The sequence below is a fragment of the Bidens hawaiensis genome, unplaced genomic scaffold (genome assembly GCF_021521415.1).
Source record: "Bidens hawaiensis isolate Kalapana, Puna unplaced genomic scaffold, B.hawaiensis_p1.1 tig00070153_1, whole genome shotgun sequence".
Lineage (NCBI taxonomy): Eukaryota > Viridiplantae > Streptophyta > Magnoliopsida > Asterales > Asteraceae > Bidens > Bidens hawaiensis.
Genome location: NW_027502332.1, coordinates 3,236 through 28,307, shown reverse-complemented (window position 1 = coordinate 28,307; position 25,072 = coordinate 3,236). Strand labels below are relative to the sequence as shown.

General features: G+C 41.7%; 1 non-coding gene and 1 pseudogene across 1 annotated transcript; one reads left to right on the top strand and one right to left on the bottom strand.

Moving 5' to 3' along the window:
- Positions 1 to 25,072, top strand: LOC143605559 (uncharacterized; annotated as a pseudogene).
- Positions 3,737 to 3,843, bottom strand: LOC143605560 (small nucleolar RNA R71). The gene has a single exon (XR_013148564.1). It is a non-coding gene; the product is annotated as a small nucleolar RNA R71 (small nucleolar RNA).

Below are 25,072 nucleotides of genomic sequence, written 5' to 3'. Positions count from 1 at the left end.
ATGGTTAAAGCAATTAGAATTCATGAATTTGGTGGCGTTGAGGTAATCTTCTTTTTTCTGCTTTAATCTATGAAGATCTCGTGTTTTGAATTCTCGATCACTTTTGCAGGTGATGAAGTTGGAAGATGTGGAAATAGGAGAACCCAAAATCGGAGAGATCAAAGTGAAAAACAAGGCGATCGGGCTTAATTATTTGGATGTTTACATGCGTAAAGGCGTACACCCGATCCTTCCACCATTTGCTTACACACCAGGTGATGCATTCTCATTTTTCATCATCTTATGTATTCACACATTATCCAAATTTTCAAATCATGATTAATTATGGTTAAAAAAACTGAAGGTATGGAGGCAGCTGGAGTTGTAATAGCAATTGGTCCTGCAGTCACTACCAGCAAATTGTGGCTTATGCTGGCTACCCGGTTTCGGCATATGCTGAGGAACAGATACTTCCTGCAGATAGAGGTGTGTCTGTTCTGCCTATGGTGGATCCTATCGTAGCAGCTGCTGCAATCTTAAATGGACTGACAGCTGAAGTTTTGGTCCATCTATTTGCTTTCAAATCGTGATTAATTAGTCATTGTTTTTATACTTTATCATTCAAACGATTACAATAAAGCAGTATGTAAACGGCAACACAATACTAACTACGAAAAAGGATGTGTTTACCCAAAACAAAAATAAATATTTACAGTATGTGAAGCAACAATTTCTTATAATACTTTTGGAAAAACAATTTCTCGTACCAAAAAATTTAAAAATAAACAATGAAGATTTGAAGCTTTTACCCAAAAAAAAAATCTTTCAATTACAAATTACAAACTAAAGATATGAAGCTGATGTGTTCTAAAACACACTTATTTTCCGCACCTTTTTATCACGTTTTAAGTGCTTAATCGTATAATAAATAATAGTTACGGCTTGTCTTTAAGAATTGTTTTAGGTTATGAGTTTTACAAGAAAAAATGTTCTGGTTTTTTTTGAAGTCAAAAGAGGCCTTTATGACCATGTTTGAAGACTACAACTCAAGGCCCGGCCCAATCCCACAAAATTCAAGCCTTTTACACCATATTATAAGATAATATATAATAATAATAAAATCCCTAGCTAGTTTACATGGTTTTTTTGCGATCGGAACAGGAAAGGAGAAAAGAAAGAAATAATGTTGTTTGTGTGAATTTTTGGACGGCTTGCATATTTAAGCTTTGTCTCTTTTAAAGAGACAAGGTTTAATTTTTATTTTGTGGCTGGGATAAAATCCCACGAAATTAAAACAAGTATAATATAAATATTCAAGCCAAGACCTCCATAACAATTCCGATCGGGACAGATCCATATCAACAAGAAAAGTCAATTTTTGCATTGTGGTGAGCCAAGGAAGTAGAAGGAAGCCAAGGGGAGTCGGGACAGCAACCGCAATAGGGAACATTATTTTTCTTTAAAGTGGTTTGCATTATTTATTTTATAAGTTCATCTTTATATTTCTTGATATGATGATTATGACTTTTGAATCTGTCAAGTTTTCGTTGGTTATGATTATTGGCTAAATATTTTGTACTACCTAGGTTGAGATGATTATTGACATTGTTTGACGGTTTATTTGGTTTTGATTTATTACTTGACATATTACTATTGAGAAGCTTTATATAATTCGATCTTTGATGTGTTAAAATATTGTATTTATATAATTATTGCTTGTGATTCCGCGTATTACTCTGATTGATTGATTGCGTGTCGTTTGGTTAGAGTTCTACGTTTAGGTCTTAGACTTGGTGTTTTTGATCTGTTTGTGGTTAGCGCGACCATAGGAATCTTGAGGGCAATTATTTATTAAAATTCAATAGTTTCATCTTCCTAGCGACCGAGAGGTAATAGGGAGTCGGTTTGTCTCGTATCTTTATTCGGTTAGGTTAGAATTGCGCAAGAGCGAGTTTTGGTCTTATCCGGTTTAGTTTTGGGTGCAAATATGTGTATTAGATTGGGTTAGATTTTGTTACCCTTTTATCCCTATAATTGCTAGTACCAATTTTAAGCGGGTTTTGTGTCGTTGAGTCCGAGAGGAGATACGTCAATAGGGTACCTTAGTAATCTTTATCCCGGTCAATGTTGTAAAAGTAGGTCTACCTCCGCCGAGTTACTAAAAATTGTTCAAAGGTGGTCAACATTAGCCAGAATCACATCAAATCGGTTAACTTGGGTCTATTTTGACTTAAAAAATACAACATAATTCGTATTTTTATAATATTAAAGAACGAATATCATTTTTTAATTTATGATTAACATTTTTTAGAATAATTTAATGTTTAAAAATGTATTTACCTTATTTATATTGATATTCACTTATTTTGTTATAAGTATTAGTAAACTTATGATATTTGAAATATATATATTACCCAAAAACTAATTTTCTTTATATTTATCATGTCCGAGTACTATCAAAGTACTCCCCGAGTCCTCCCTCCAGGGGGGTCGGCCGCCTAGGGACCGCTCAGCGACTTTTTTGCAACATTGATCCCGGTGCATTTATTCAATCTTCTTAGATTTGTGAGGGTTAGTTGGTGAGACCGAGAGGTGATCTAGCGAACTTTAATGAGCCTTAGTTGATTATTTTAAGATCCCGGTGTCGTGTGATTAGTTAATTCCATTAGCCGTTGAACTGTCAATAGGATTCTTGCCTAGGTAGTCGTTTCTCCATATTTGTTAAAACCTCGTTAAGTCCCGATAAGTTTTCTTGTTAGTTTCGTTAAGTTAAGTTAGCTAAATTAATTAAAATAAAATAAAAAATAATAAAATCAATTAGAAATCTTTCAGGGTATGACTTGGATTAGGGTTTATAATTTGAGCCGTTCTCACGTGTCTTCGAGTTCGATATCCGGACTTTCCTCATCTTTGCTATACGCGATCGGTACACTTGCCGTTTGCCTGAACTAGGATAGATTGTTTGGTTTTTAAAGCTTAGTTGCGATTCGTTTATATATATATATATATATATATATATATATATATATATATATATAATATATATATATATATATATATATTCGCACATCAAGTTTTTGGCGTCGCTGCCGGGGACACGGTTTTGAGACGATTAGAGAACGACCTGAGTTTGGGGACTTACCTGTTTTCTTTTTACTTGTTTATTTGCTTTTATTTGTTTTTAGTTTAATTTTATCTTAGTTAATTTTAGTTTTTCTTTATAGTCGTATGCGTCATACGCCATAAGGACCTCTGAAGATTGAAACGTCTGACGATACCGAGAAAGTCCAACCGGGGAGAGAGCGTTCTGTTTCACCGACAGGTTCTGATTCTTCTTCTACTTATATTTCTTCCGCATCTTCCAGGGAACATGGGTGACCAACCGCCTAGGAGAGTAGTAGCTGACTATGGTAGGCCGACAACGAATCCTCATTCAAGCATTACCTTACCAAACGGTGCCACCACTGGCAACTGGTCCATTCCTACCCACGTCATGCAACTCATCAAAACCGCACTCCAATTCGAAGGGCTGGAGAGCGAAGACCCTTCAAACCACATCGACATGTTTGTTCAAATCTGCGAAACTTTCCATATCGGCAACATGAACGATGAAGCCATCTATCTCCGTCTCCTTCCCTTCTCACTTTCCGGAAAAGCCTACAAATGGCTGAAGTCACTACCTACTGGATCCATCACCACTTGGGCGGGCCTTCAAGAGAAATTTATGACCAAATTCTTTCCGCCATCTAAATCCGCTCGACTCCGTGAGGAGATTTGCTCCTTCCGCATGATATCCGACGAGTCTTTCGGGGAAGTTTGGGAAAGATTCAAGGATCTCTTTCTTAGTTGTCCTCATCATGGTTTAGATAAGTGGATGCTCATCGAGAAATTCTACAATGGAGCCACTCAGCACGTGAGAGAGATGTTGAACCAAACTGCTAACGGGAACCTCCTTAAGAATAAAGATCCCGATGAGTGCGTCGTCCTTTTTGATGATCTAGCAGCTAGCTACGAGGGGCACGGGGGCAGAAATTCTTCCACGTCATCGAGAGGAGTACTTCAGGTCGATTCGAACACTAGCAAGCAGGCGCAGATTAATGCTTTGAACAAACTCGTTAGAGATCTTACCATTAAGAGCGTCGCAAAGTGTGAGGTTTGCCGAGGGGGTCACGACACCATTGACTGTCTTGTTCAGCAGGGTAGCAATCAGGAGGAGGTTGTCTTCGTCAACAACCCCTTGAGATATCAAAACCCCGCCTTCGGCGGGAACATTGGCTGGAGAAATCAGAATAATTATCGATGGGGACAAGCCAGTGTCTACCAAGCCCAATACCAAAACCAGCGTCGAGAGAATCTATCCGGGCAGGGGAGTTCGGGTCAGGAGAGTTCGTAACAAGCGGGGAGAGAGGAGAAGAAAGCCTCACTGGAGGAGATGATGGTTGAGCTGCTGAAGCGAGATGAGAGGAACCAAGTGACGAATGAGGCGAAATTTGCGGAACACGATGCTATGCTAAAGAACCAAGCCACGTCTCTAGCTAATCTTGAGCGTCACGTCGGAGAGATTGCCAACCAGTTATCTGAGAGAGCACCAGGTTCACTACCGAGCAATACCGAGAAAAATCCGAGAGGGTTCGCCAAGGCAGTGACTACTAGGAGTGGTGCTAGAAGAGAAAAAGAAGCTGGTCCTTCGAGAGTTGTCACATCTGCGGTCGATGAAGAGGAGCAGGTGGACGAGGAGATCCAGATGGAGCCTCCTCCAGCCGAGGCACACCAGCAGACTATTCCAGCGAGCACGAAGTCGACCGATATACCTTCATCATCATCAAACCCACCTCTAAGAGTCTACAAACCCAAATTGCCTTATCCTGGGAAACTCCGATCTGACAGAGACGATGAGCAAAACTCCAAGTTCTTCGAACTTCTCAAACAGCTTCACCTGAACATTCCTTTCCTTGAGGCGCTTACTCAAATGCCCAAATATGCCAAATTCCTCAAGGACATTCTTTCCAATAAGGAGAAGCTAGCGGAGGTCTCGTCTATTCCGTTGAGTGTTGGGTGCTCTACAGTTTTGCAGAGCAAGTTGCCTGAAAAGATGGCCGATCCTGGAAGTTTTACAATTCCCTGCATCTTAGGCGACGATACGGTTCGACATGCTTTGGCCGATCTTGGGGCCAGCATCAATCTCATGCCGTATTCTGTGTTCAGTAAGTTGGGCCTTGGAGAACCAAGGCCAACCCGAATGAGTATCCAACTTGCTGATCGATCTATGAAATATCCGCGATGGGTGGTCGAGAACATGCTTGTTCGTATCGACAAGTTCATCTTCCCGGTGGACTTTGTCATTCTGGATATGAATGAGAATGATAATGTCCCGCTCATTTTAGGCCGACCATTCCTTGCCACCGCACAGGCGTTGATCGACGTCCATGAGAGAAAATTGATTCTGAAAGTTGGGGATGATAACGTCACCTTTGACGTAAGAGAGTCACTCAAACACCCCAAGTCGGCGGACGACTCCCTGTATTTCGTTAACACCATCGTATCGCATGTGCGGGAGTTTTTCACTGACATCTGTGGAGGTCCTACCTAGGACCCACAGATTCTCGATAAGGAGATTTCAGAGGTCGAGATGGTTGCCATTACTACTCAACCATTGATGGATGACACCTTGTCACTATCCCTAGATTCAGAGTCAGCTGTTGAGATCGTGCGAGACGATCCGATGGACCGACCCTCTATTGAGAGCCCTCCTCCTTACCTAGAACTTAAGGATCTACCCGATCATCTAGAGTATGCATTTCTGGACGAGGAGAGGAAGCTACCCGTCATCATCGCGTCTGCCTTGACGGAGGTCGAGAAGTTGAAGTTTTAAAGGTGCTGATAGCGCACAAGGAGGCGATAGAATGGAAGATCATCGACATCAAAGGGATTAATCCCTCGTTCTGCACTCATAAAATTCTCATGAAGGATAATTTCAAATCCGTCGTTCAGCCTCAACGGAGGCTTAATCCGAAAATGCTAGAGGTCGTTAAGAAAGAAATCATTAAACTCCTTGATGCGGGAATCATTTTTCCCATCTCTGATAGCGCCTGGGTGAGTCCGGTCCAAGTGGTTCCAAAAAAGGGTGGCATGACTCTCGTCACCAATGAACGGAATGAGCTTATTCCCACTAGGACTGTGACCGGTTGTAGAGTCTGCATCGACTACCGCAGACTGAACGACGCCAATAGGAAAGATCACTTTCCATTACCCTTCATTGATTAGATGCTTGAGTATTTGGCGGGTTAGCAGTACTACTGTTTTCTGGATGGTTTCTCCGGGTATTTCCAAATCCCGATCTCTCCCCATGATTAGGAGAAAACCACATTCACCTGCCCCTACGGCATGTTTGCCTATAAAAGCATGCCTTTTGGACTCTGTAACGCTCCAGCTACTTTCCAGCGATGTATGGTGGCGATCACATGATCGAGGATTCCATGGAGGTCTTCATGGACGATTTTTCTATCTTCGGGAATTCTTTCGATCATTGTCTCTCCAACCTTGATAGGATGATGGCTCGTTGAGTCGATACCAACCTAGTCCTCAACTGGGAGAAGTGTAACTTCATGGTATGTGAGGGCATCGTTCTAGGACATAGGGACATAAGATCTCGAGTGCGGCGATCGAGGTCGATCGAGCTAAAATTGAAACAATTTCTAATTCCCCCCCCCCCCCGCCTACTTCTGTAAGATCCATCCGTAGCTTCTTAGGTCATGCAGGTTTCTATCACCGGTTCATTAAAGATTTCTCGAAAATTGCGAGACCGATGACCAAGCTAATAGAGAAAGACGCTCCATTTGTCTTCTCTGAATAGTTTATCGAGGCGTTTGATCTTCTAAAAGACAAACTCGTTAACGCCCCGATCATGATTGCTCCCGACTGGTGTTTGCCATTCGAATTGATGTGCGATGCGAGCGACTATGCCGTAGGAGCCGTGCTTGGAAAACGGAAGGAGAAGCACTTCCACCCGATCTACTATGCTAGCCGGACCCTAAACAGTGCTCAGGAGAATTACACTACCACCGAGAAAGAGTTATTAGCTGTGGTGTTTTTATTTGATAAGTTTAGGTCCTATCTCGTTATGTCCAAAACAGTCGTCTACACGGATCATGTTGCCATTCGTTATCTTTTCAACATGCAGGACGCTAAGCCTCGTCTTATCCGATGGATCCTGCTGCTTCAGGAGTTTGATATAGAAATCCGTGATAAAAAAGGGACCGAGAATGTGGCGGCCAATCACTTGTCACGTCTTGAGAAAGCCGAGATTGGAGATGCTGGGGTCAACATCAATGACCATTTCCCGATAGAGAATCTCATGTTTGTCAGAGCCCAGGATGATGGCTACCCATGGTTTGCCGATATAGCGAACTTCCTCGTCGATGGTTCCCTCCCTAGGAGGATGTCTCACCAGCAAAAGAAGAAATTCTTTGCTGGCGTAAAGTTCTACATCTGGGATGACCCGTTTCTGTTTCTTATAGGTGCTGATCAGCTTGTGAGAAGATGTGTGGATATTGAAGAAGGGTGACGGATTTTGAGCCATTGTCATGAGGGACCGACAGGAGGTCACCATGGTGAGGTTCTTACTGCTAAGAAGGTCTTCAATTCAGGATTCTATTGGCCTTCAATTTTCAAAGATGCTCATACGTTCGTTAAAAGCTGTGACCGATGCCAGCGTGTCGGTAACATCTCATCCCGAAACGAGATGACCCAAAATGCTATCCATGTTTGTGAGGTTTTTGACATTTGATGTATTGATTTTATGGGCCCATTCCCATCGTCTAGAGGGAACAAGTACATACTTGTAGCAGTTGATTACGTCTCCAAGTGGGTCGAGGCCAGAGCCTTGGCCACTAACGACGCCCGAGTAGTAGTGAGATTTCTGAAAAATCTTTTCTCTCATTTTCGTGTACCTAAAGCCTTGATTAGCGATCGAGATACTCACTTCTGCAACGCGCAGATGGAGAAGGCGTTGCAACGCTATGGGGTCACCCATCAGCTTGCGACTGCCTATCACCCACAGACCAGTGGACAAGTAGAGGTGAGTAACAGGGGCATTAAACGCATTCTTGAGAAGACGGTGGGGCTAACCCGAAAGGATTGGTCCGACAAATTAGATGATGCTGTGACACCCGGTAATTTCCCAATCCTATAAACTAAGTAATCAACCTAATAATTAGGTGATTGTAAATATTGAGCGCGCTATGTTAGAATCAGCGCGGGCACGTTATGTGCGCCCTGCGCGAGCGCGCTATGTTAGAATCAGCGCGGGCACGTTATGTGCGCCCTGCGCGAGCGCGCTATGTTAACGCGGGCATGTTATGTGCGCCCTGCGCGAGCGCGCTATGTTAGAACCAGCGTGGGCATATATTATATGCGCCATGCGCGAGTGTTTTGGCTTTATGTTTTCATGTAACTTAACTTTATGATGGGTTGACCGTCCCGCATGATGCTAAGGCGGGTGCATCCCAAATCATTTATGCGCGTGCGGAAAGGGAACTAACCTCCCCGCATGGCGGGAACATTGAGAGCTAGTTTGTCTGAAGCTCCAAGATGGAATTGACTTCAACATAACTGATCACTATGTTGAAATACCAAGACCACCTGGAGAATCTACAAATGAAACTCAATGTCCCTGACTGCGAGAAGGTTACGCACCTACCCGCAGCAAAGAAATGTCCTTCACGCAGAAAGCTATGCGCACAAAGTTATACGCGCAGAACACTTGGTTTATTCTCCAGATGTAAGGAGATTATTCCCGCCCAAAAGGAAACAGTAGCGTGTTTCAGAGATTTCTACTTTTTACTGTACACTGACAAAAGTACCTGAAAAAGCACACTGTAACATGAAAAGTCAACTGTCAGCCACCCTACTCCCACCAACCACAAACCTGCATGTCCTGTCCAAATCAAATCAAAATCTTTTATCCACTACTCCACTTTTAAATAAATAATAATAATTTCCATACTTTATCATCATTACACCTAGATATGAAAAGATTTCAATCCCCTAAAGCAAGGGATTGTGTTCCCTTGAGTTTGCCTATAAATATGTAACCTACATTATCACCCAAAACACACTTGAAACTTCTCTCTTAAGAACTGCAAACTTGCACTAATCATCTCCCAAGCATCCGTTGTTTTCATTATCGATCCTGTTACTAGGTAAGCCGAGAATATAACCTTGAGATCTACTTTCCAACCCTTATATTCTCCTATTTCTTGATCTTAATATATATACTTCTTGTTATTTAATCGTATTCTAGACCTTCAATTCCGAGGCCAACACCAAGAAAACCCGAATCTCGATTAATCCCTTAACAAGAACCACAGGTGAGTCTCACAGCCCCTATTTTCACTGTTTTCACTACTTTTAAACTGTTTTCGGGGCGAGGGACACGTACTTAAATAATGTTTTATCATGGTATACTTACAAGCTACGCAAGCGATTGTGTTTAAATTATGTTTCATGATGAGCAATGCGAACGGTTATCTATGGTTTTCGATGTATGTGCGCTAGAATTCGAGTAAGTGATCACTTTACCATTGGAACTCTAAGGGTAGGGACTGCTGGTTTGATCCACCCACTCGTAGGGGTCGCACCTCTTACACAGACGAGTGCCTAGCGTGTCACGGGGCAGTACTATGGGATTGAGCCCGCTCGTAGAGGTCGCTCCTCTTACGCAGACGAGCGCCTTGTTTCCGGCACAACGTCTGCGCGTAACCCGCGGGACGGTATTACTTGTTTCGCTCGTAGTGGCAGCGCCACTTACACAGACGAGCACAGTTCCCAGAAATGTTCGCGCGTAACCCGCGGAACGATTTTATCAGATTATGTTATCAGAACTATGTTTTACTAAGCATGTGTTTCAATGATGCTATCAGAATTATGTTACAGAATGATTTTTATCAAGACTATGACGCGATACGATTTATCAAGTTACTAAAACTTGTGAACTCACTCAGTTTATACTGATTCAAATGTTTTTACGTGTCTTTCAGGAGATAACTAGGTAGCGCATGGAGTCACACTTAGAGCACCTCACGCTGAACATCTAAAACTAGCTTTTTGGAAGATTTTAGTTCTATCCCTTCGATGCGCGTGGTTGTTCCCGCAGCGCAAGGGGATATGGCGTGGAAATCTTCAACAGTTTTTATACTTGGATGTTTTTTTTATGTCATTTTTAAACAATGTAATGTATTTGTATTAAACATTTCATGCGCAATGAAAATCTTATTTTGAATGTTTGCAATGGCCCGTGCTTAATTATCAATCCCCACTCGCGCGCGCCCGGCTGTTTCCGCCGCTCAGGGCCGGGTGTGACAGATTGGTATCAGAGCACTGGTTATAGCGAACTAGGAAAAGAAGTTTTAACCTAGACTATAACCGTTGGGGGAATCGCGTGAAATATTTTTCAAAGAAAATATTTTCAAAAGAAACTATACACACACTTAGGAACACGGGTCACACAGTCTAGTAAATAAAGATAAAAACATTATGTGCTCAGAGTACATGCGCTAAGTTGATATATTTTCACTCTTTTAAAGCGAGAATGCCTCCAACTAGAGCGAAGGGAATTACCATGACACCAGAGGAACTCGCGGAAATAATCGCACAAGCGATCGCAACACACGAGGCCAGCAAGGCCGAATCAAGTCAGGGTCGTCAGAATGAGACCCCAGAACCCGAATCAGGAGCCTTGGACAAAGGATGCTCCTACAAGACATTTATGGCCTGTAAGCCTTGGCCATTCAAGGGTACCGAAGGGGCCATTGGGCTCTACAACTGGATTGACAAGATGGAGACAGTTCTCTCCATTAGCGGATGTAGTGAGAACCAGAAGGTCCTTTACGCGACCTGCATGTTCCAAGAAGCAGCTTCGTCTTGGTGGAAGCTTCAAGTGAAGACATTGGGGCGAGAAGTTGCTCTCCACAGGACCTGGGAGGAGCTGAAAGAGATGATGATGAAAAAGTTCTGATCTCGCGCAGAAATTCAGAGCCTGCAACAGGAATTCTGGAACCACACCATGGTAGGAACGGATATCGACGCCTACAACAACCGGTTCAACGAGCTTTGCCAGTTGGTGCCAGACATGGCAAACACAGAGGAAAAGAAGATCGAGAGGTATATCTTTGGGTTACCTCCTGTTGTTAGGGTTCCGCTCAACGCCGCAGCGCCTCCAACCTTTGATGAGGCGGTAGCGCGGGCCATCACCCTTACAAGGGATACGGTCCGTGCGGGTATGTTGACTACGCGCGGAAACGAACAGCGAACCTCTGACTCCAAGAGGAAATGGAACTCTCACCACCGAGGGTCCGACTCCAAGCAGCCACCGTTCAAGAAGCAGGAGAGCGCAAGGGTTTACGCGATCCAAGCCGCGGAGCCAACAAGGAAAGGATACAGTGGGCCTTACCCATGGTGCAACAAATGCAAGTTTCACCACGAGGGTGAATGCGCGAGCGTCATGTGCGCCAAACGTGGCAGACCAGGGCACAAGACGATGAATTGCCGTATCAGAGAAGCTGGAGCGAGCGACAACTGCTACGCATGCGGGAAGCCAGGGCATTTTAGTCGGGATTGCCCGCAAAAGGGAAATCAAGCTCGCGGGAGAGCTTTTGTGATCGGCGCGGGCGAAGCTAAAGAAGAGCCGAATGTGGTAACCGGTACGTTTTTGTTTAACGGCCATTTTGCATCTGTCTTATTTGATACTGGCGCTGACCTAAGCTTTATATCCACTGAGTTTAAAGACTCCCTAGGCTTAGCGACCAGTAGGCTAGACACACCTTATACTATAGAACTAGCCAATGGTAGGCAGTTATGCGCGAACGAAAGAACTGAACAATGTGTAATAGTCATGGGAGGTCACGGGTTCAATATTAACTTGTTGCCAATAGACTTGGGAAGTTTTGACATTGTGGTAGGTATGGATTGGTTAGTCGAGAACCACGCGGAAGTTATTTGCCATGAGAAGCAGGTTCGGGTCCCACTGTTGAACGGAGAGACCTTGGTAATTCAAGGGGAAAGAAGGGGAGTTGCGACAAAACTGATTTCGTGCCTAAAGGCGCGCAAGTGCCTAAGGAAAGGGTGCTATGCCTTCCTGGCGCATGTAGTAGAGAAGAAAGGAGATGAGCGAAGAATTGAAGACTTACCAGTAGTGCGCGAATTTCCAGAAGTTTTTCCTGAAGATTTGCCCGGATTACCGCCACCGCGACAAGTTGAATTTCGTATTGATTTAGTCCCAGGAGCTGCGCCAGTAGCTCGAGCGCCTTATCGACTAGCTCCATCTGAGATGCAAGAGCTATCCAATCAGTTACAGGAACTATTGGATAAGGGTTTCATACGCCCAAGCTTTTCACCTTGGGGAGCTCCAGTACTGTTTGTTAAGAAGAAGGATGGTTCGTTCAGAATGTGTATTGACTATAGGGAACTGAACAAGCTGACAGTCAAGAATCGGTACCCCTTACCGAGGATTGACGACTTATTTGACCAGTTGCAGGGATCCAGTTATTATTCAAAGATAGATCTACGGTCAGGATACCACCAACTTAGGGTCCATGAGGAAGATGTGCCGAAAACAGCCTTCCGAACTAGATACGGCCATTATGAGTTCTTAGTGATGCCTTTCGGGCTAACTAATGCGCCGGCTGTATTCATGGATCTGATGAACCGCGTGTGCAAACCATACTTGGACAAGTTTGTGATTGTATTTATAGATGATATTCTGATTTACTCTCGGACCAAGGCCGAGCATGAGCAACACCTGAGATTGATTTTGGAATTGTTGAGGAAAGAAAAGTTGTATGCGAAGTTTTCCAAGTGCGAGTTTTGGCTTAGAGAAGTTCACTTTCTCGGTCACGTTGTAAACAAGAAAGGAATACACGTTGATCCTTCCAAAGTCAAGGCCATCGAAAACTGGGAAGCGCCAAAAACCCCAACTGAGGTGAGGCAATTCCTAGGACTAGCTGGCTACTATCGACGCTTCATTGAGAACTTCTCCAAGATAGCTCTACCTCTGACCGCGCTAACTCAGAAAGACAAGAAGTTTGTTTGGGGCGAAAATCAGGAAGCAGCGTTTCAAATGTTGAAACAGAAGTTATGTAGTGCGCCAATTTTGTCTCTGCCCGAGGGGACGGATGACATCGTCGTTTATTGCGACGCTTCATATCAGGGACTCGGATGTGTCCTTATGCAGCGAGACAAAGTCATAGCGTATGCCTCGCGCCAACTCAAGACCAATGAAAAGAACTACACAACGCATGATCTGGAACTTGGAGCGGTTGTCTTCGCGCTAAAGATTTGGCGCCATTACCTCTATGGTACAAAGTGTATAATCTTTACGGATCACAAGAGCCTTCAACATATATTTGATCAAAAGGATTTAAACATGAGGCAACGAAGATGGGTTGAATTGTTGAATGATTATGATTGTGAAATAAAGTATCACCCTGGAAAGGCGAATGTGGTAGCAGACGCGCTAAGTAGGAAGGAGCGAATAAAAACGCTACGAGTCAAGGCTCTAAAACTGACCATTCGCGCAGAGCTCTCTACCCGCATCCGAGACGCTCAGCAAGAAGCCTTGAAACCAGAGTTTGCTAAAAACGAATCCCTTGGGGGTATGATTAAGAGTTTGGAACTTAAAGAGAACGGCAATCTATATTTCGCTAACCGCATATGGGTCCCTCTCAAGGGAGGATTGCGCGAGCAAGTACTAAACGAAGCTCACAAGACGCGGTATTCCGTACATCCTGGCGCAGACAAGATGTACCAAGATGTTAAAGCGCTGTATTGGTGGCCCAATCTTAAAGGCGCCATCGCGACGTATGTCAGTAAGTGCCTGACGTGTTCAAAGGTAAAGGCTGAATACCAGAAACCATCAGGGTTGCTTCAGCAGCCAGAAATTCCCATGTGGAAGTGGGAACAAATCTCTATGGACTTCATCACCAAACTGCCAAGGACACCTGGGGGTTACGACACGATCTGGGTTATTGTGGATCGGTTAACTAAGTCAGCGCACTTCCTGCCGATCAAGGAAACCGATAAGATGGAAAAGTTAGCCCGATTGTATATTCGAGAAGTAGTTTCAAAACATGGAGTCCCAGTGTCCATCATTTCTGATAGAGATAGTCGGTTCACATCAAGGTTTTGGAGATCGTTACAATGGGCTTTAGGTACTCGTCTTGACATGAGTACGGCATATCATCCCCAAACGGATGGACAAAGCGAGCGAACAATCCAGACATTGGAAGATATGCTGCGCGCTGTGCGCAATCGATTTCGGTGGTAGCTGGGATACTCATCTCCCATTGGTTGAATTTTCTTACAACAACAGTTATCACACAAGCATCAAGGCTGCGCCGTTTGAAGCTTTGTATGGGCGCAAGTGTAGATCCCCACTGTGCTGGGCTGAAGTGGGTGACAAGCAAATGACTGGTCCAGAATTGATCCAAGAAACAACAGACAAGATTTTTCAGATAAGGGATCGCCTTAAGACAGCGCGCGACAGACAGAAGAGCTACGCAGATGTGCGAAGGAAACCATTGGAGTTTCAAGTAGGGGATAGAGTACTTTTGAAAGTCTCTCCATGGAAAGGAGTCCCCCGTTTCGGCAAGCGAGGAAAGTTGAATCCGCGCTATATTGGACCATTTGAGATCCTGGAAAGGATCGGTCCGGTTGCTTATAAACTCCGTTTACCCGCCGAACTCAGTGGAGTTCATGATACGTTTCATGTGTCCAACCTCAAAAAGTGTTTATCTGACGAAACGTTGATTTTACCGTTGGAAGAGATTCACATCGACAAACAACTGCACTTCGTAGAAGAGCCTATAGCCGTAACCGATTGGAAAGAACAAAAGTTGCGCAGAAGTCGAATCAAGTTAGTAAAGGTTCAATGGAACTCAAGGCGTGGGCCTGAATTTACTTGGGAAAGAGAAGATCAAATGCGCCAGAAATACCCACACCTCTTTCAGAACATGGCATCTGCCAGCGACGTCTCCTAAATTTCGGGACGAAATTCTCTTAACGGTGGGAGAATGTGACACCCGGTAATTTCCCAATCCTATAAACTAAGTAATCAACCTAATAATTAGGTGATTGTAAATATTGAGCGCGCTATGTTAGAATCAGCGCGGGCACGTTATGTGCGCCCTGCGCGAGCGCGCTATGTTAGAATCAGCGCGGGCACGTTATGTGCGCCCTGCGCGAGCGCGCTATGTTAGCGCGGGCATGTTATGTGCGCCCTGCGCGAGCGCGCTATGTTAGAACCAGCGTGGGCATATGTTATATGCGCCATGCGCGAGTGTTTTGGCTTTATGTTTTCATGTAACTTAACTTTATGATGGGTTGACCGTCCCGCATGATGCTAAGGCGGGTGCATCCCAAATCGTTTATGCGCGTGCGGAAAGGGAACTAACCTCCCCGCATGGCGGGAACATTGAGAGCTAGTTTGTCTGAAGCTCCAAGATGGAATTGACTTCAACATAACTGATCACTATGTTGAAATACCAAGACCACCTGGAGAATCTACAAATGAAACTCAATGTCCCTGACTGCGAGAAGGTTACGCACCTACCCGCAGCAAAGAAATGTCCTTCACGCAGAAAGCTATGCGCACAAAGTTATACGCGCAGAACACTTGGTTTATTCTCCAGATGTAAGGAGATTATTCCCGCCCAAAAGGAAACAGTAGCGTGTTTCAGAGATTTCTACTTTTTACTGTACACTGACAAAAGTACCTGAAAAAGCACACTGTAACATGAAAAGTCAACTGTCAGCCACCCTACTCCCACCAACCACAAACCTGCATGTCCTGTCCAAATCAAATCAAAATCTTTTATCCACTACTCCACTTTTAAATAAATAATAATAATTTCCATACTTTATCATCATTACACCTAGATATGAAAAGATTTCAATCCCCTAAAGCAAGGGATTGTGTTCCCTTGAGTTTGCCTATAAATATGTAACCTAAATTATCACCCAAAACACACTTGAAACTTCTCTCTTAAGAACTGCAAACTTGCACTAATCATTTCCCAAGCATCCGTTGTTTTCATTATCGATCCTGTTACTAGGTAAGCCGAGAATATAACCTTGAGATCTACTTTCCAACCCTTATATTCTCCTATTTCTTGATCTTAATATATATACTTCTTGTTATTTAATCGTATTCTAGACCTTCAATTCCGAGGCCAACACCAAGAAAACCCGAATCTCGATTAATCCCTTAACAAGAACCACAGGTGAGTCTCACAGCCCCTATTTTCACTGTTTTCACTACTTTTAAACTGTTTTCGGGGCGAGGGACACGTACTTAAATAATGTTTTATCATGGTATACTTACAAGCTACGCAAGCGATTGTGTTTAAATTATGTTTCATGATGAGCAATGCGAACGGTTATCTATGGTTTTCGATGTATGTGCGCTAGAATTCGAGTAAGTGATCACTTTACCATTGGAACTCTAAGGGTAGGGACTGCTGGTTTGATCCACCCACTCGTAGGGGTCGCACCTCTTACACAGACGAGTGCCTAGCGTGTCACGGGGCAGTACTATGGGATTGAGCCCGCTCGTAGAGGTCGCTCCTCTTACGCAGACGAGCGCCTTGTTTCCGGCACAACGTCTGCGCGTAACCCGCGGGACGGTATTACTTGTTTCGCTCGTAGTGGCAGCGCCACTTACACAGACGAGCACAGTTCCCAGAAATGTTCGCGCATAACCCGCGGAACGATTTTATCAGATTATGTTATCAGAACTATGTTTTACTAAGCATGTGTTTCAATGATGCTATCAGAATTATGTTACAGAATGATTTTTATCAAGACTATGACGCGATACGATTTATCAAGTTACTAAAACTTGTGAACTCACTCAGTTTATACTGATTCAAATGTTTTTACGTGTCTTTCAGGAGATAACTAGGTAGCGCATGGAGTCACACTTAGAGCACCTCACGCTGAACATCTAAAACTAGCTTTTTGGAAGATTTTAGTTCTATCCCTTCGATGCGCGTGGTTGTTCCCGCAGCGCAAGGGGATATGGCGTGGAAATCTTCAACAGTTTTTATACTTGGATGTTTTTTTTATGTCATTTTTAAACAATGTAATGTATTTGTATTAAACATTTCATGCGCAATGAAAATCTTATTTTGAATGTTTGCAATGGCCCGTGCTTAATTATCAATCCCCACTCGCGCGCGCCCGGCTGTTTCCGCCGCTCAGGGCCGGGTGTGACAGATGCTTTGTGGGTTTCCGTATAGCGTACAAAACTCCGACCGGTTCCACACTGTTTCAGATGATTTATTGGAAAGCCTGCCATCTACCTATTAAGTTAGAGCACTGTGCTTTTTGGGCGCTTCAAACAGTTAACCTCGATCTTTCATTCGCGGGCGAGAATCGTTTCCATCAGATACATGAGTTAGAGGAACTTCGCGATCATGCCTATGCACACTCGTACAATTATAAGCTGAAGACCAAAGAGCTGCATGATAGGAAGTTGAGAGGTGATAAATAGTTCAAGTGTGGGGATCGGGTTTTGCTATATAATTCCCGATTACGGTTATTTCTGGGGAAGCTGAATTCCCGATGGTCAGGCCCGTTCACCATTACTGAGGTATTCCCATGTGGCACAATTGAGATTGAAGACGAAAGTGGGAAGTTCAAGGTGAATGGTCACTGGTTAAAGCACTACATAGGCGAGCCAACTGCTGATCAGACAGTCGAGGTGTTCTACCTTGACCTGCTCACCGAGGCGTAGACGTGTTAGATGCATCACTTGGGAGAGAGCTCGAGTTGTAGAGTATGTATCATGATTTTCTTTATCATCTGTTTTATTTATTTTATTTTTGTTAGTTATAAAAAAATAATAACAAAAAAAATTAAATAAAAAAATAGAAATAAAAAATTAAAAAATACAAAAACACAAAAATATGAATATTTCTTATTTTTTGTTTTCTGTTTTGTATGCTGCTACATGCAAGCGAGTTTGAGTTATTGCAGGTATTATTATGCGCATGGTAGCTCTGATGGCATTTTGGAACTGGTTCCCCAAGGTTGCGGCCGCAAATGAAATGCTATACGGTCGCTCGATTGATTCACAGCTGATGCAGATTCTGCATATAAACCAGGGGAGTAACTCGTTCTCTGTTTTACTTTTGATTACTTTAAGTTTTTATTTTTATTTTATTTTATTTCTTTTATTTGTTCTCATCGAGGACAATTTCGTTCTAAGTTTGGGGATGAGAATTTATTTTACTTAGTTGTAGAAAAAAATTTAAAAAAAATGAAAAAAATAAAAAAATGTTTTGTTCTTTCACTAAAAATTATGTCGGCTACTTAAGTTCGAGGGACATATATTTGTATATGTTTGGTCCTGTTATCTACCTGTAGACATAGGGGATAGCCATTGACCCGAAAACTGAAAGTTGCTGGGGTGACTGAATGTTAAAAATAAAAAAAAAGAAGTTTTTAAAAAAAATGTCCATTGAAAATTGTTTTTGTTCTACATTAAGTAGGAAATGATATTATTACCGCTGTGTTAACGAACTCTCAGAACTTTTGAAATATAAAAAAATAATAATCAAAGAAGAGATGGTTTGCATATTTGATTTGGGATGTGTCGGTAGGCCCAACTAGCTTTGATAGTCCTCTTTAGCAGATTTTTTATATATATAATAATTTAAAAAATGGTGAAACTGAATTTCGATGCTTAGGGAGGATTACCATAATCTGAAAACTTTGAGATGGTAAGACCTAGATGCACTCAAACCAGCACACCACCACATGTCCATCTTTTTACGAGCTTAGAAATAGTTATATACTTTAGGGTGATATAAAAAAAAACGAAAAAAAATAAAAGAAAAAGAAGAATAAAAAAAGTATGTTAATGAAAGTTATGTGTACTCTGAAAAGTTGTTCCAAAAAAGAAAATGCTTGTGAGAAAATTATGTATTGTAAAATGCCAAAGAAGTATTCTTTAAAGTTAGTGAAGGAGGCCAAAGATGCACATACTAGACGGGACTTAGAGTTTACGTGTTACCAAGGGGATAGTGACTCTAAGGATACACTATTGGAGCTCGAAGGTTCTTAGTCAATAAATATCAAATTAGGAATTTATAGGACAAAGTCCAATAATATTTAGGAATAGCTCGTACGACCTCCACAGGACCATTTATCCATCAAAATTTCACCGAGTGCATCTAATTAGTACCATCAACGAGTCCTTGGTTTATGGTGATTTGTCAAACAGTTTGCTTCAACTCTAGTCTTCTACCTCTCTTTGTCTGAGATGGGGTAGGTTTAGCCTTAATTTTTGGACTTAAAACGTTTAATGCAATTGGGGGCTTGATAGGTTAGTGGTTGGGTTTAAATGGACAACAATATCGGCAATCGCGGTCAATATGTCGAGCTGTTTCTTGTGCTTTAGTAATGTTAAATAATCTAGGAGTTTGTTGTTTTTCACTTGGTTATGATCCTGTGTAGATTTCTTTTTCATGGACGAAAAAAGTCTTAAGTGTGGGGATGTTTGATGTGTTGTAAAACACACTTATTTCCGCACCTTTTTATCACGTTTTATGTGCTTAATCGTATAATAAATAATAGTTAAGGCTTGTCTTTACATGATCTTACAAGGTTTAATAATTGTTGTAGGTTATGAGTTTTACAAGAGAAAATGTTCGGGTTTTTTTTTGAAGTCAAAAGAGGCCTTTATGATCATGTTTGAAGACTACAACTTAAGGCCCGACCCAAGCCCACAAGATCAAAGCCTTTTACACCATATTATAAGATAATATGTAATAATAATAAAAACCCTAGCCGGTTACTTGGTTTTTTTGCGATCGGAACAGGAAAGGAGAAAAGAAAGAAATAATGTTGTTTGTGGGAATTTTTAGACGGCTTGCATATTTAAGCTTTGTCTCTTTTAAAGAGACAATGTTTAATTTTTGTTTTGTGGCTGGGATAAAATCCCCCGAAATTACAAGTATAATATAAATATTCAAGCCAAGACCTCCATAACAATTCCGATCGGGACAGATCCATATCACCAAGAAAAGTTAAGTTTTGCATTGTGGTGAGCCAAGGAAGAAGAAGGAAGCCTAGGGGAGTCGGGGCAGCAACCGCAGTATGAAACATTATTTTTCTTCAAAGTGGTTTGCATTATTTATTTTATAAGTCCATCTCTATATTTCTTGATATGATGATTATGACTTTTGAATCTGTTAAGTTTTCGTTGGTTATGATTATTGGCTAAATATTTTGTACTACCTAGGTTGAGATGATTATTAACATTGTTTGACGGTTTATTTGGTTTTGATTTATTACTTGACATATTACTATTGAGAAGCTTTATATAATTCGATCTTTGATGTGTTAAAATATTGTATTTATATAATTATTGCTTGTGTGTCCGCGTATTACTCTGATTGATTGATTGTGTGTCGTTTGGTTAGAGTTCTACGTTTAGGTCTTAGACTTGGTGTTTTTGATTTGTTTGTGGTTAGCGCGACCATAGGAATCTTGAGGGCAATTATTTATTAAAATTCAATAGTTTCACCTTCCTAGCGACCGAGAGGTAATAGGGAGTCGGTTTGTCTCGTATCTTTATTCAGTTAGGTTAGAGTTGCGTGAAAGCGAGTTTTGGTCTTATCCGGTTTAGTTTTGGGTGCAAATATGTGTTTTAGATTGGGTTAGATTTTGTTACCCCTTTATCCCTATAATTGCTAGTACCAATTTTAAGCGAGTTTTGTGTCGTTGAGTCTGAGAGGAGATATGTCATTAGGGTACCTTAGTAATCTTTATCCTGGTGCATTTATTCAATCTTCTCAGATTTGTGAGGGTTAGTTGGTGAGACCAAGAGGTGATCTAGCGAACTTTAATCAGCCTTAGTTGATTATTTTAAGATCCCGGTGTCATGTGATTAGTTAATTCCATTAGCCGTTGAACTGTCAATATGATTCTTGCCTAGGTAGCCGTTTCTTGTAACATCCCGTTTTTCTAGTTTCGGTTAATAAAATGAAATATGAGTTATTATGAGTCGGGCTAGTGTTGGGTTATGGACTTGGGTTATGAAGGAAGGAAGGAAAGACCATGGGCTTAAGCCCATGATCCATAATTATATAAACCTTAAATCACCCATTTAATTTATTTCACACATATTCCATACACCACCAAAATACACACACTTAAGCTCTCTCTAGTTTTTCTCCATTTCTCTAGCCGAATCAAGATAGAAAACCGATCCTGATCCAAGGTAATGATAGTATGATGTGTATGAGCTTAAACCCGTTAGATATGGTCAATAAACGACGAGCCGACACCGTTAAACCATTTAAGTGGAATCGGGTATAAACCGAACCTAAAATGAGCTTAGGGATCACCCTAACTCAAATTATGGATCGAATGGGGCGAAAACAGGTGAAAAACGAGTCAAAACTCATTTTTCCGGCAAACCGCGTTTTTCCGGCGACTGCGCCGCCGTATGTACGAGGTAAGGGAATGTCAGAGAATGTTTCTGACATTCTCTGACCTAACCCTAATTCTTTAACGGAAAGTTAACGAACTAGGGGTGATTCGTCAAGTGATTCGTTAATGAAATCTTAACGAACTAGCCTTAGTTCGTATCCCAGTTCGCTATGGAAAAGGATAACGAATTACCCCTGATTCGCTATGACCGTTCGTTAAAGAGATAACGAATTAGAAAGTCCAATTCGTTACCTGGACTGATTTGTTATATGGACTGATTCGTTATATGGACTGGTTCGTTATGTCGACTAATTCGGTAAGGGACCAATTCGTTATAAGGTCCAATTCATTACAAGGACCAGTTCGTTATGATAACCCAATTCGTTAAGAGCAGTGTAACGAACTAGAAGTTTAACAAAATGACAGAATGGTCCCTGGACTTAGAAAAAGAATTATTTAATTACAAAGAAGCCCTTGAACTTTTAAGTTAACAAATTAATTAATGATTCAAAATTCTAATGGAAAGTGTGATAAGACAGCTTGATCCCAGCCAGGGGCTCTGCCCTTTGGACCCTGCTAGGGGCTGCCGCCCCTAGAACCCCGCTGCCCCCGGACCCCCGTTCGTTGCTGGATATAATTAGACTAGAAACGCGACATGGGTAGTGACAGTTAATTGATACGTGTAATTGTTATACAGTTAGTCGTGCACAGCTAAAGAAGGGAATAACTATTAACGGTGAACATAACCGCGCTCACGTGAGTTTCTAGCCCTACTTCCTTGTTATGTTTTCGGGGCTGTGTGCATACTCGATGTGATAGTTAATACACTTGCCTTAAATGGTAAGTATATGCCTTGTATGATTTATGTATGATGATTGCTTGATTGTATGTGAACGATCTTCGGATATTGCATGCACCGTCGGGTGGAAGTTAAGGATATGATTGATATATATTCTGTATTAATGATGTATGTATGAAGATATATGATGAATGAATAATGCATGTATGATATGTTGATGGTACGTGAACGATCTTCGGATATTGCAAGTATTGTCATGGAAGGTACGTAAAGACAGGTACGGTACAGATGCACGAAACAAAGGGACCAGACCCTAATAATATCTATGAGGATAGGGACCAGACCCTAATAATATCTGTGAGGATAGGGACCAGACCCTTATAATATATGTGATGGTAGGGACCAGACCCTTATAATATCTGTAATGTTAGAGACCAGACCCTTATAATATCTGTGAGGTTATAGAGCGGAAGACTCTTTAAATAGGATGGATAGTTATGTATGAAAAGTAAGTATGAATAATGTACACCCCTTCGAGCATGTGTGCAAGTATGTGAACTGATTGTATGTTGTATGATTAACTAGAACTCACTCAGTGTAGCTGACTTTTAGTATGCACGCAGGTGAGTAGAATGAAGCAGCTTGCATGAGGGGAAGCACATGGCATGAATTTGAAGAAGCTGGCATCTCAAGAAATGTTATGTTATTTTAAAGACAATGTTTTATGTTTAAATGTTTTGAATGCTCCTTAAGACAAGAATGGATGGTTATGTAATATAATGGTTTGAAAGTCGTATATTCCGCGTAAAGTTTTAATTAACTCTGATATTTAGAGCTGTGTTTATGAGTAAATCCAACTTTAAAGTGAGGCACCGGTAACGGGGCCTTACATTTCTCCATATTTGTTAAAACCTCGTTAAGTCCCGATAAGTTTTCTTGTTAGTTCCATTAAGTTAAGTTAGTTAAATTAATTAAAATAAAATAAAAAATAATAAAATCAATTAGAAATCTTTCAGGGTAGGACTTGGATTTATAATCTGAGCCGTTCTCATGTGTCTACGAGTTCGATATCCGGACTTTCCTCATCTTTGCTATACGCGACTGGTACACTTGCCGTTTGTGTGAACTAGGATAGATTGTTTGGTTTTTAAAGCTTAGTTGCGATTCGCGTTTTACTTTTATATATATATTTTCGCACATCAGAAGCTTTTACTCTCGTCGCATACCAAAGATCTACTCTGGGCACCCGTAAATGCGATCGTTTTTTCTCTTATACCAACTTAACTACCAAGAGCTCGAGCCTCAAATAAAGTTATTAAGCCCAAGTCTTGTATAGTAAGATCATTTAGGATTAGACTCGCCAGCCTTAACGAGCCTATTGTGTTTTTTAAGTTTTAACATGTATTAATTTCACATGTGTAACTGAGCTTGAGCCGAACTTTAGCTTGTTTAAGGCACCGCCAGGACTGTAAACGAACCAACGTTCAGTTCGTTGTGAACCGTTCGGGGGGGGGGGGGTTGTTTGTGTTTGTTCTTTTAACAAATGAACGAACATTAACAAATAATCTCGTTTGATTATTTAAATGAACGAACATAAACAGAGGTCCGAATCGTTCTATTGGGTGTGTGACGTTTGGTAGTGTCTTCACCAACGTTCGTTCTTTTATGCGCGTTAAGCTTGTTTGGATAATTAACTCTATATACTTAACTGGATTTATGTTTTGGCTGGTTATGTATTATGATTGGGATTAAGATTTTTGTTTTTTATTTCAAAATTTATATATGTTTATGTGTGTTCATTGTGTAATTATGTCATTTTGTCTTCGTTTAATTTGTTTGTGTTAATTTTCGTTCGGTTGCTTTCGTTTATGAAATTAACAAATGTACGCGAACACATTCGTTTCCTTTGTGACCAATCACGAACAAGAATTTATGTCCAGTATGTGTTTATAACTCGTTCGTTTGTTCGATAAATTCTTAACGAACGAACACGAACAGGGTATCGTCCGGTTCGGTTCAATTTACACCCCTAAGTGTTTATTTTTGTAAACAGGTTGGACCCCAGGCATACGATCCTTTTCCATGCAGCAACGGGTGGTGTTGGATCGTTGGCATGCGGCATGCCAATGGGCAAACGCGGTTGAAGCCACATACATTGGGACCGTATCCACAAAAGCGAAGGCAGTGCAAGCGAAGGAAGATGGATGTCACCATGTCATTATCTACAAAGAAGAAAACTTTGTTGATCGTGTTATGGAGATCACATCCGGAAAAAGAGTTGATGTTGTCTATGACTCTATCAGGAAAACCACATTTCAGATAATAATAGGTTGCGTGCTGTGGCGGACCCAAGAATTTTTCTTTGTGGGTATGAGGAGTTTTAGGATCGAATATTTATAGCTATCTATATGAAAACATAACAAAAGTACATCAACCGTCATTGGATACACATAATAGATACCGCGTGTAGTATGAACAAACCTTGTGTTTTGAATCACGGCTTGATGGCGTGTTTAAAGGTTCATGGACACATGGTCGCGTTCGGGATGGCATCCGGTGAACCTGAACCACCAAATTTCTTACAACTTGCAGAAAAAGGAATCTACTACACGGTCCCATCGGTAAGGCTTTACACAAAAGAATGGAACGGGCTCGTTGCAACTTCTAAAGAGTTTTCTCCAATATCGCTAAGGGAGTTTTGCGAGTTCGTGCAAATCACAGGTACCTTTGTCACAGGCGGCCCAAGCTCATTCCGACATTGAGAGTCAAAAAACAACATGATCCGTTGTGCTCATAACTTAG